Source organism: Taudactylus pleione, unplaced genomic scaffold (assembly GCF_031769625.1).
Source record: "Taudactylus pleione unplaced genomic scaffold, aTauple2 ptg000010l, whole genome shotgun sequence".
In the NCBI taxonomy this organism is placed as follows: domain Eukaryota; kingdom Metazoa; phylum Chordata; class Amphibia; order Anura; family Myobatrachidae; genus Taudactylus; species Taudactylus pleione.
In genome coordinates this window covers 6,665,154-6,677,500 of record NW_028284413.1, presented here as the reverse complement: position 1 = coordinate 6,677,500, position 12,347 = coordinate 6,665,154, and the positions used below count along the sequence as shown (strand labels likewise).

At 52.8% G+C, this 12,347-nt stretch overlaps 1 pseudogene; it reads right to left on the bottom strand.

Moving 5' to 3' along the window:
* Nucleotides 1-371: 371 nt before the first annotated feature.
* LOC148542663 (18S ribosomal RNA) lies at nt 372-1,062 on the bottom strand (annotated as a pseudogene; the record flags this gene model as incomplete).
* Nucleotides 1,063-12,347: the final 11,285 nt, after the last annotated feature.

Genomic DNA, 12,347 nt, shown 5'->3' with positions numbered 1-12,347 from the left:
GACCCCTGTCCATCGGGAGCATCCGGGGAATGCTGGTCCTGGCCTACTCCGGGGCAGCCGTCTGGGGTCCACGTCGCCCCCGGCTGTGGCTGTCTTCTCCATGCTACAGAGGCCGCGGTGGGGGCGGCGGGTCTAGGACGGCTGCGCCCCTTCAGCCTGCTCCCGTCACTCCACACCACCTCATCTTTCTCTTGTCTCTGGGCCCGGCCACGGGGACCGGGGGGAGCGGGCACCTGCCGGGACGCGAGCCTGAGCCCGTCACCCCGCCTGCTGCTCCCCTCACCCCATCCTCGCGCCCTGCTGGGCCCCCCTCTCTCGGTGCTGCTTCCAGCCGGCGGACCCCGCGGTCCCGGGCCTGGCCGTTAATGATCCTTCCGCAGGTTCACCTACGGAAACCTTGTTACAACTTTTACTTCCTCTAGATAGTCAAGTTTGATCGTCTTCTCAGCGCTCTGCCAGGGCCGTTTCCGACCCCGGCGTGGCCGATCCGAGGACCTCACTAAACCATCCAATCGGTAGTAGCGATGGGCGGTGTGTACAAAGGTCAGGGACTTAATCAACGCAAGCTTATGACCCGCACTTACTGGGAATTCCTCGTTCATGGGGAATAATTGCAATCCCCGATCCCTATCACGAATGGGGTTCAGTGGGTTTCCCGCACCTGTCGGCAAAGGGTAGACACGCTGGTCCGTTCAGTGTAGCGCGTGTGCAGCCCCGGACATCTAAGGGCATCACAGACCTGTTATTGCTCGATCTCGTGTGGCTGAATGCCACTTGTCCCTCTAAGAAGCTGGACGCGGACTGCGGGGGGCCGCGTAGCTAGTTAGCATGCAGGAGTCTCGTTTGTTATCGGAATTAACCAGACAAATCGCTCCACCAACTAAGAACGGCCATGCACCACCACCAACAGAATCGAGAAAGAGCTATCGATCTGTCAATCCTTTCCGTGTCCGGGCCGGGTGAGGCTTCCCGTGTTGAGTCAAATTAAGCTGCAGGGCTCCACTCCTGGTGGTGCCCTTCCGTCAATTCCTTTAAGTTTCAGCTTTGCAACCATACTCCCCCCGGAACCCAAAGACTTTGGTTTCCCGGAAGCTGGTCGGCGGGTCATAGGTATAATGCCGCCGGATCGCCAGTCGGCATCGTTTATGGTCGGAACTATGACGGTATCTGATCGTCTTCGAGCCTCCGACTTTTGCTCTTGATTAATGAAAACATTCTTGGCAAATGCTTTCGCTCTGGTTCGTCTTGCGCCGGTCCAAGAATTTCACATCTAGCGGCACAATACGGATGCCCCGGGCCGTCCCTCTCAATCATGGTCCCAGTTCTGAAAACCAAAAAAATAGGAGACTGGAGTCCTATTCCATTATTCCTAGCTGAAGTATCCAGGCGACCGGGCCTGCTTTGAACACCCTAATTTTTTCAAAGTAAATGCTTCGGCCCCCCGGGACACTCAGTCAAGTGCATCGGGGAGGCGCCAAGAGGCAGGGGTTGGGACAGGCGGTAGCTCACCTCGTGGCAGACCGCCAGCTCGATCCCGAGATCCAACTACGAGCTTTTTAACTGCAGCAACTTTAATATACGCTATTGGAGCTGGAAATATTTTTTATTTTAGAACTTGCAACAAGGATAAATAAACGACACATCAAGAACATAACACACTCAACCATCACCAAACCCAAGTGCTCAGACCTAAAACCACTTATTTACATATATACATCTGGAGAAGGACTCCTGTTCCAGCACAGGAAAAACCTTCAATAAATAAAGCTTTTAAAAGAGCACATGAGTCCATGATTCATAACATAAAGTCCCAACAAATCATCATATCACAAACAGAAAATGTAGTATTACTATTCATCTCAAAAAACACCCAACAACAGTTTGGAACAGTAACAGAGCTTTAGACATATGCAAACCAGACCTAAAAACCAAGAGAAACTGAAAACCTACTGGAATGTAAAGGAAAGACCAAGATAAGACAGTCCACCAAAGCCGAGTAGAGAAGAAGCCAATTTCCACCACCTCCTCAAGGAGGCTTCAGATGGCGCCACAATCTGGACCACCTGACAGCATCCATTCGCCCCTTCTCTAACCTCCGAATCTTCCACACCTCATGGAGAATGTCACCTACCACCATATCCAGGGGAAGGACTTTCTGTCTAATAGATAACTGACACCGTGCATTCCACGTGAAGTACCTAACCACTATACGAACTAAAAAAAGTGTAGAGAAATCATAACCCTCATACCCCATGAATGCCCCATAGGCCCAACCAGCGTAACACAGATGGGAAAGGCACGGGATACCCAAGGCTCTGGAGACTCTCTTATAAACCCTTACATTGAAAGGACACCGAAGCAAGAAATGATCCATGGTCTCCTCCTCCCCTAGACATTCCTCACGTGGGCAGCCACGATCATCGGCATTTCGGTACTTCAGATTTCCCCTCACATAGAGCCTCCCATGAAAGGAGAGCCAAGCTATGTCCTTAAATTTCAGAGGTATCCTCGGATCATTAACCCAAGACAATCCCTCTGAACAGACGGTGCCTGGGCAGTCTTTCAGAGACAGCGGTTCTCGAAAGTGAGCCTCCAGAACTTTCTTCTCCAATACCCTTCTAGAAGATGTTCTGAAATCCTCTGCTAACAAGCCCCAACACCTTGTTTCTTTCAAGATCAGGGCCACGTAAGTCGGAAGATATCCATGCCTGACCCGAAGACTCTTTACCGCACCTCCCCCTATCCAAGCATTAAGGAAGGGATCCACCCAGACCTTAAAGCCACCTACCCACGAGGAGGAGTCTCCAACATGAGACTCCTCAGATGTAATTAAAGAAAGGTCAGGCTAAAGAATAGCCCTGGATTGGCCATTCCCAGGCCTCCCTCCCTCCTCGGTCTGTAGGTTATGACCCGCTTGATTAAATTCAGCCTGTTCCCCCAGAGGAGCTGGAAAAACAAAGCCTGAATCTTTGTCCACCTAGATTCTGGCAAAAGACATACACTGCCAACATACAGAAAAATAGGAATCAAGTAAGTCTTGATCAAATCAACCTTTTCCCTGAGAGAGAGCCTCCACCTCTTCCAGCTCTCAACCTTCGCAGCAGCCTCAACCAGCCTAAGATCCCAGTTTTTTGTGGCGTAATCACCAGGGCCAAATCTAATACCTAAAACTTTAATCTCCTGGCATGCCCGTTGGAGGCCATCCGGAAGGTCAAACTCCTGACCTTCCTCCCCCATCCAGAAAACTTCACTCTTGTCCTGATTAACCTCGGAACCAGATGACACAGAATACTCTTGAATGATGGCCACCACGTTGTCCGCCTCCCTGGGGGAAGACAAGACAACTGTGACATCATCTGCATAGGCCACCTCTTTTAATGGACAACCCAGGCCCAGGTGCACCCCTCCAACTGTGCCACCATCAAGCCTCCTTACAAAAGGATCAATGGAGAACATGTATAAGAGGGGGCTCAGGGGACATCCCTGCCTGACACCCGAATCAACCGAAAAAGATGGACCTACCCAACCATTGACAAAAGGGAAGCTCTCGGCTTGCCTGTACAGGACTCTTAACCAATCCACCACCCTCACTGGGAGACCATACCACTCTAGGAGAGCCCAAAGGTACTTATGATTGACCCTATCAAAAGCCTTAGCCTGATCCAAAGCCAGCAAATACTTTCCATCCTTATCAGCACGGCACCGCTCCAGAGCCTCCCGGATGCCAAGGACAGCACTAAAGGTGCTACAGCCTTTCATGGTACAATGCTGAGATGAGGAAAGTAACAACCTGGAAAATTCCATCAGTCTATTGAATATGACCTTTGCCAGAATCTTACGATCCATATTGAGAAGTGCGATGGGGCACCAATTCTCAATATGGGATGGATCTTTACCCTTAGACAACAATATCAAAGCAGAGAGTCTCATGGAAGGAGGGAGTAACCCCTCAGCCAGGCATTCATTGAATACTTCCATGAGTCGAGGAGCCAAGATATCCAAAAAAACTTTATAAAATTCGGAGGTCAAGCCATCCGGACCCTGCAATTTTTTGGAGCCTAGACTATCAATGGCCTCCCTCAACTCTTCCACATTAACATCACTGCCGAGAGAATCAAGCTGGTCACCAAGGCTTACCACTCCCGGAGTCTCCCTCAGAAAGGAGTCCATCATCTCACTGGAAAGTGGCTGCTCAGACAAAAGGCAGGAGTAGAAAGACTGCACAACCCCCAGAGTGCCCCCCCGATCCTCACGGAGGACACCCTGAACATCATACAGTCCCCCCACCTCCTTAGCAACAACCGAGTTCCTACAATTCTGGAAAGGATCCGGTGAGTGGTACTTCCCGTAATCTCTCTCCAGAACCAAGGAATCATACCGGCTGTATTGTAACTCCTTCATCCTTGCTTTCACCCTGGAGATTTCCCCACCATCTCCCTGCCCAGAAATTAGGAAATCCAATTTCTTTCTCAAGGCCTGGTAGGTACGCTGATTTACCAAGTTACGCCTAGCTACGAGATTGCATTCTTACATATCTCCCACCACTCGGACCTACTCCAGCCTGCCTCCAACAGCGACTCCTGACATTCAAAGAAGTCTCTAAAAGATTGTCTTACTCCCTCCTCCTCCAAGAGCTGAGAATTCAAGCACCACAGGCCCCGCCTTTCTGGAGGGACTCTGCCTCAACACAGGTGCCGAGGTTTTCAAACTCTTCTTAACAAAAAAACCTATCTATCCTACTCCTACATCTACCTCTATAAAAAGTGAAACCCGTGAGGTCTGGTGAATGTTTAATATGCACATCCACCATCCCTGCCTGTCTAACTATGCTATTCAGAAAAACTGAATCATAGCCCAGGGTCGTCTTTGAGCCTCCCCTGTCCTTTGGTCTAGTGATGGTGTTAAAATCACCTCCAAAGATGACCTGCCGGGCGGAAAAAAGATACGGTTTAATCTCATTGAGAAGGCACTTCCTGTCCCACTTGGACTGGGGACCATAGATGTTAATTAAACGTAGGTCATGCCCCCTCAAATTGACATCAAGAATCATACACCTGCCTACACGGACATCAATAACCCGCTGGACGGTTACCATGCCGATAAAAAGGACCGCCAGCCCACCATAAGGCTTGGCCGCAAGAGACCAATAGGAGGGGCCGCATCTCCACTCCGCCTTAGCCTTGTGAAGATCAGCAAGCCTACCTACCCTGGTCTCTTGCAAAAATAAAAAATCAACATCAAGCGTGTCAAAAAAATCAAAGGCCAAGTAACGAGCACATACAGACAAAATGGAGGCCACATTAATGGTGGCACCCTTGATGGGCTGGGGAGCCATCCTTCAGGGCTCTAGTAGGCACCTTGTTACTGTTCCAAACACTCAGTTATGTGCTCCTTATTTCTAAGCACACCCCTTCACCATCACCAGTCACAACAAACCCCACCCCAGGACCACCAACCTCCAACATAGGAAGGCCTGGAGAAGAAACTAGACAAATACTCCCATCCCCTAACACGGAAGGGATTGAGGTCACCACTGGCACAGAGACCTCCAAAGAAGCCACCCCTGATGGAGGGCCCAAATTTTGAACCGGGACAATGCAGAAACGGCCACGCTCACCCCGGGATCTGGCAAAATGTTAGCCAGCTGGTCTCCCCAACCAGAGAGTGTCCCCTGAACCCCTTCAATCTGGGTGACCTCCCAGAGCACAGGTGCCCGAGCCTCCACCAACCCAGGTCTCCGACCCTTATATCCACTTTCGGCCAGAAAATTTTCCAACGCTACAGTCGAAACTCCTGCGTCATTCCTCAAACTCTTTTTCGATTTAAGCTGCACTTTCAGTTGACCAACACATGGAGAGACGGCCCTAGCTTTCCCTTTCCTCCTCTTAGATACAAGGACTAATCCACCATCGTCCTGTGACATAACCTCCCCCACCTCTTCCTCCTCATCTTTCTCGTCAAAGGCAAAGAATCTGTTGCTTAATGATATGGGCTGACCCCCTAAATTCTTCTTCTCACTTGCCTTCCCTCCTTTACTACCTACCACCACAAAGGAGTCCGCACCACCCCCAGATACCTGCTCTAAACCCGTATCCTGGGACACCCCCCCACCAGATACTAAATCAGACCCCTGAGGAACTATCTCGGATGCCCCTTCACCCAGGACCTCTCTTTCCACCCTTGCCACCACTAGACTCATCTCCACATCACACTGCTTGTTATGGAAAGCCTCCGGACACCTGAAGTAAGGATGGCCTTCTACTCCACATAGGTTGCACTTAATGGAGTTACACTTGCGTGCACTGTGCCCCTCCTTATCACAACGAGTACACTTAGTTATAGGACAATCCCTGCTCACATGGCGGAAATCCCTGCACTTGTGACACATGCATGGTTGGCCAGGGTAAAAACATTGAATCCTGTCTGCACCAATATAGGCAGCAGACGGGATATGAGTACCCTGCTTCAATTTTACCACTGCCGTCCATGCCCCTCCCCACACCCCCAGTGTCCCTGGAGCCTTAACCAATGGTGTACTGAGCGAGTGCAGAAATCTCTGTAACCAGAAAGAAATATCCGCTGGGTCCAGAGACTCGTTGCGAACTAAAACACTCACCCTCACTGTCTCCTTGCATGTGATCGCTAATGCCTTAAACTTAACCCAGATGTCCTGGGATTTTGCAGATCCCCATACTGACCAAAAAGCCTGTAGCCCATTGTATGATACAAAGCTGATATCATATTCGGGAGAATTCACAGGATGTATGCAAGCATACAAATCAGTAGCAACGAATCCCAAACTTAAAAAGGACTTAAAAAAAGCCTCCCTAGAAGGAGGGGGATCACTGCCCTGCCATTTCAACTGGACGGCATTCTTTCTTTTGGCAGACTGCATCCCCACCATCCTACCATCACCAGGGGCTCTACTTCCAACACCCGCCAACACCTGAGCATAAGACACACACCCCGGCCTCACAGGAGGCGGATCCACCTCTTGGGGGGCATCCCCAATGCCATTCGTTTGCCCTGGGGCAACATTATCAGACTCACAAGCAGTTTTCCTATTAACAGCTGCTTGCCTGGTGCTCCTATTTAATTCGTCTGTCAAAGCATCAGCATGCAAACCGTCCCTGCTAGGCAATGACTTTTCCTTCCTAGCCTCTTTTGCTGCATGCTTCTGCCATGATTTAACTGCTTCTTCAGCAGCAGTAAGTTTTTTAACTGCTACCCTTTGATTTTCTGCAGAAGGAACTGGTTGATCCACACCGATTCCAGAAGAAATCGAGAATAACCTCTCAGCATCCTCCTGAACTGCTCTGCTTGAACCACAATCAGGCTCCTCCTCCAACGCCCGGATTTCATCCATAATAGGGTTAGCCTCTTCAGAGGTACTTAAACTGTTACCCGCAGGGTTCAAACTGTCATCCAATGAAGCCCCACTCACAGGTTTCAACATCATATTCATTTTATTCTGCAAATCTGACAGGAAAAGCAGTTTTTCATCTAGCTCCAGCTCCAACTGCTCCAGCTCAAATTTTAGCTGTGGCCTCTGGCTGCTGAAAGCCCTGTTACGCTTTTGTCTCTAAGCAGTTACACATTTCCGCAACCTCAAAATTTATTTTTCAACTTTTCCTATCTCTGTAGAAAAGTCAACAGGGGTATCACACACCACTGCAGCTGCAGAAGCTTCTGCAGGGTTACATACAGTTTCCGGAACAGTGGTAATATCATCTGACCCCTGAACCTACATATCCATAGGCAAAGTATCCCCAGCACCCACTTCCACTTCAGGCTGCAGCAACACAGACTCGTTTAACTGTACATACCAAATCAGTGATATACAGCAAATTTTCACTCTCACACAGAGAGACATTGGTCTCAATTTCATTTTCACATGTCATAGTATTATGAGAACAGTCATCAATTATTCCCATATGCAAGTCTCCTGTTTCCATTGGAAAATCCTGCACAGCCGCAGGCTCCACACACCTTTCTGCAACCACCACACTGTCCGTAATGGCCGCATCAGGCAACCCCAATTTTCCAGGGGCAATCAATAAATGTCTCTTTGGCATAATAGCAGAGGTAATGTGAGCACTTACACTACCTTCCACTTGCTGCATGCGTTCTCCTCTGACCACCGGCCTCTGTCCTGCAGACATTCCACTCTCCACCTCGCATAGTGCTTCCAATAGATCCGGAGATGATATAATGTCACCTTTGCAGCAAACATTCCCATCGCCGCCGTCTCCCAATTATTCTGGGGGAAGGCCAGGGCCAGGCCCGGCAGGCAGGGAACTCTCCAGGGAATCAGCCCCAGGAGGCTCCATCATTGCTGGGGAAACACCCCCAGGACAGGCCCAGGCTTCGGCCTAGTCCTGGAACACTGGAGCTTAGCAAAACACAACCTATCACAGTGGCTGCTGGCAACAGACTTGCCCTCCAATGGGTCCTCGTTAAAGGATTTAAAGTGTACTCAATCCAATTACAGGGCCTCGAAAAAGTCCTGTATTGCTATTTTTCGTCACTACCTCCCCGAGTCGGGAGTGGGTAATTTGCGCGCCTGCTGCCTTCCTTGGATGTGGTAGCCATTTCTCAGGCTCCCTCTCCGGAATTGAACCCCGATTCCCCGTTATCCGTGGTCACCATGGTAGGCGCAGAAAGTACCATTGAAAGTTGATAGGGCAGACATCCGAATGCGTCGTCGCCGTCACGGGGACGTATGATCGGCCCGAGGTTATCTAGAGTCACCAGAGAGGCCGGGGGTGGCGGGAGGCCGGGGCCGACCCACCGGGAACCCCCGGATTGGTCTTGGACTGATAAATGCACGCATCCCTGGGGGTCAGCGCTCGTCGGCATGTATTAGCTCTAGAATTTCCACTGTTATCCAAGTAACGAGGTCGAGCGATCAAAGGAACCAAAACTGATTTAATGAGCCATTCGCAGTTTCACTGTACCGGCCGTGTGTACTTACACTTGCATGGCTTAATCTTTGAGACAAGCATATGCTACTGGCAGGATCAACCAGGTAGCCCTCGGTCCACACTCAGTCCCCCCACAGGGGACGCAAGGGGGGGACTGTCGGGATTGGAAAGCAGGGGCACACAGCTCTTGGACCAGGGAGGTGGAGGCGCTCACCGGGGGGCGGCCAATCTTACAAGCATCAGCCAGCAGCTGGGGCACCATGTAGCGCGGTAAAGGGGAAGGCCGGATAGATGGAGGGAGCTCAGAGTTAGGGTGACAGCCAGAGCCCGCTGAACCGAACCGGGGGAACAGACAGCATCCACCACTTCTTCACCTCACCCAACAACCCATTTGCTGGGTAACCAGAATTGCAGGCTGTCACGGGGGGTGTTTTGTAAGACAGGCAGCGGTCAAAAAGTCACCTCAGGCCTCCCGACACCGTTCCCCGCCACCAGGGCAAGGCTGGGCCGTCGGCCCCCAGGGGACCCCACTGTCCCATCCCACCGCATCCAGTTCTACGCCTGACCGGTTTCAACTTAACCAAAAAAAGATGTAGAGATGCAGAGCACAGTGACCATCCAACATGGTGCCTGGGAAAGGGGAGACAGACGGTGCCCACCTCTTCTTCGCCTCACCCAACAACCCATTTGCTGGGTAACCGGAATTGCAGGCCATCACGGGGGGTGTTTTGTAACACAGGCAGTGGTCAAAACGTTGCCTCAGGCCTCCTGCCGTTTCCATCTCAGCCGCCCTCACTCGTCTCCGTGGCTCGGTATTGCTCGACCTCCGGCCACAGGGACTCACCTCAGTCACTCTCTGTTGCTTCAGGGGACACCCCATCGCTCTGCCTCTCTCTCCACAGGCCAGGGCATGGCCCTCTGAATGCGGGCACCGTGCCGTCAGGGCGACGGACAGCACACCGGGCCCCTCGCTGGGAAAGGGTCTGTGTCACGGGCTACGCTCAAGCGGTTCCAGGGAAATCATGTGCTCCACCGGGGCCCGGGGGTGAGCGCCTCACCCGGGAGCAAGGACACCTCCCCGGAATCCCCTGGTGGTGTCAGACACCTGAGGGTGGCTGACAGACGGAGCAGACCACAGCCGTCTAGAGTCAGAAAGTGCCCACCTCTCCCCCAGAGGGGACCAGAGCACAAGGCAGACTCCTGGTGGACCGGACACCCTCACCAAGGAGGGGTGCCGGGCGCGCCATGGGCAAAGGGAGGGTCGAGTTCGCCCGTGAGATGGCTGGGATCCCAGCCGGGATGAGGGGTGCCTGATCGATCGGAAGGGTAACTCGGGTGAAACTTTGGGCCAACTCACGCTGTGCCCCATGGATCTCTTCCTGGCTCTCTCTCTCGCGCCTCTTCGCCACCTATGAATCCGCCAGAGGAATTCCCTCGGATGTCACAGCGTCGCTGCTGCGCGCCACCTTTTGTGGGGCGCCAGCAGATTTTACCCAGGCTCCTGGAACTGGGTCCCGGCATCGGGCCCTTTTTCCCAACCTCATCGGGACTTCCAGAGGTTGCAGTTACCCTGTCTGCCACCGGGTGGCAGTGCACCGCAGGGAAGGGAGAACGGAAGGGTCGTCCTCATTAAGCCTCAAAGCGAGACCCACGGGGCTCCCGCACTGGTGGAGGGGGCTCTCACCCCGGTCACCCTCTGGTTCCCTGCTCGGGCCAGCTCCATCACAGCAACTCTCTCATGCTCCTGGTAAAGCGAGGGAGAAGATTCTCCCTGTTCAGCCCAGCCGGGAACCATGCATGCAAAGGGGCTCTCAACCCGGTCACCCTCTGGTTTCCTGCTCGGGCCAGCTCCATCACAGCAACTCCCTCACACTCCTGGCAGTGGCCTAACTAGGGTATTTGGAGCCCAGGGCAAATTTGAAAACGGAGTCCCCGCCCCCCCCTAACACACCGATATGCGCGTGCGGGAAAAAATGGGTGTGGTCACTTAAAAATGGGGCGTGTCAACATGACACACCCCTTTATTTTCACGCTGAACATTCCAATCCATATACACCTTAACCCCAGTAGTACCCCTTATACAGTACCCCCAGTATGCAGTTGTGGTCCCTCTTATGCAGGCCCAGGTATACAGTACCCCCAGTAGTGGCCCCCCCAAATGCAGTGCCCCACGTAGTGTTCCCCTTATGCAGTGCCCCCAGTAGCAGTCCCCACAATGCAGTGCACCCAGTAGCAGTATTCCCTTATGCAGTGCCCTTTATATGGTGCCCCCAGTAGTAGTCCCCCCTATGCAGTTCCCTTTATATAGTGCCCCCAGCAGTAGTCCCCCCATGCAGTTTTCCCAGTAGTGGTCCCCCTTATGCAGGCACCCTGTAGTGATCCCCCCTATCCAGTGCCCCCTGTAGTGGCCCTTCCTATTATTGCCCCCAGTAGTGGTCCCCCGAGTGCAGTGCCTCTAGTAGGCCCCTTTCATAATGCCCCCAGTGGTAGTTCCCCCCCAAGTAGTAGTCCCCAGTATAGTAGGTGCTCCCAATGGTGCCCCCAGTAGTAGCCACCCCTCCCTCAGTAGAGGTCCCCCCAGTAGTAGCCACCCCTCCCCCAGTAGAGGTCCCCCCGTTGTGCAGATAGGTTACAAAAAAAATATATATATATATATATATCTATAAAAATATACTTACCTGAATCTCTGCTCCTGCTCCTGGTCCTGATCGCGACTCCGCTCCCGCCCGGGCGGGCGCGCTCAGCATTATGGGACAGACGTCATGACGTCATGACGTCAGTCCCATTACCCACTGCAGGAGCAGGACGGAAGTCCGGCTCTTGCAGTGGGTGCTGCAGCAGTCAATGAGAGTCTATCTGACTCTCATTGGCTGCTGTTTAACACACACATCGCCGCCAGTGTGTGTTATGCACAGCCTGAGCCCGCCTCCTGGGGGAGGGAATGGGCTCAGGCGTGCAGCACAGGACCGGCGCTGGAAGTCTAGCGCCGGTCCTGTGTAAATGTGTAGCGCTGACCGCACTCATTGCGGTCGGTGCTACACTAGCTAACTAGGGCAGGCCGGTACCATGGCCGGCGGTGCCCCCCCGCGCTGCCGGTCCAACGGCGCCCAGGGCACGAACCCCACCCGCCCTGCCCTAGTTACGCCACTGGCTCCTGGTAAAGGGAGGGAGAAGCTTCACCCTGTTCAGCCCAGCCAGGAACCACGCATGCAAAGGGGCTCTCACGCCGGTCACCCTCTGGTTCCCTGCTCGGGCCAGCTCCGTCACAGCAACTCCCTCACGCTCCTGGTAAAGGGAGGGAGAAGATTCGCCCTGTTCAGCCCAGCCGGGAGCCATGCATGCAAAGGGGCTCTCAACCCGGTCACCCTCTGGTTTCCTGCTCGGGCCAGCTCCATCACAGCAACTCCCTCACGCTCCTGGCAG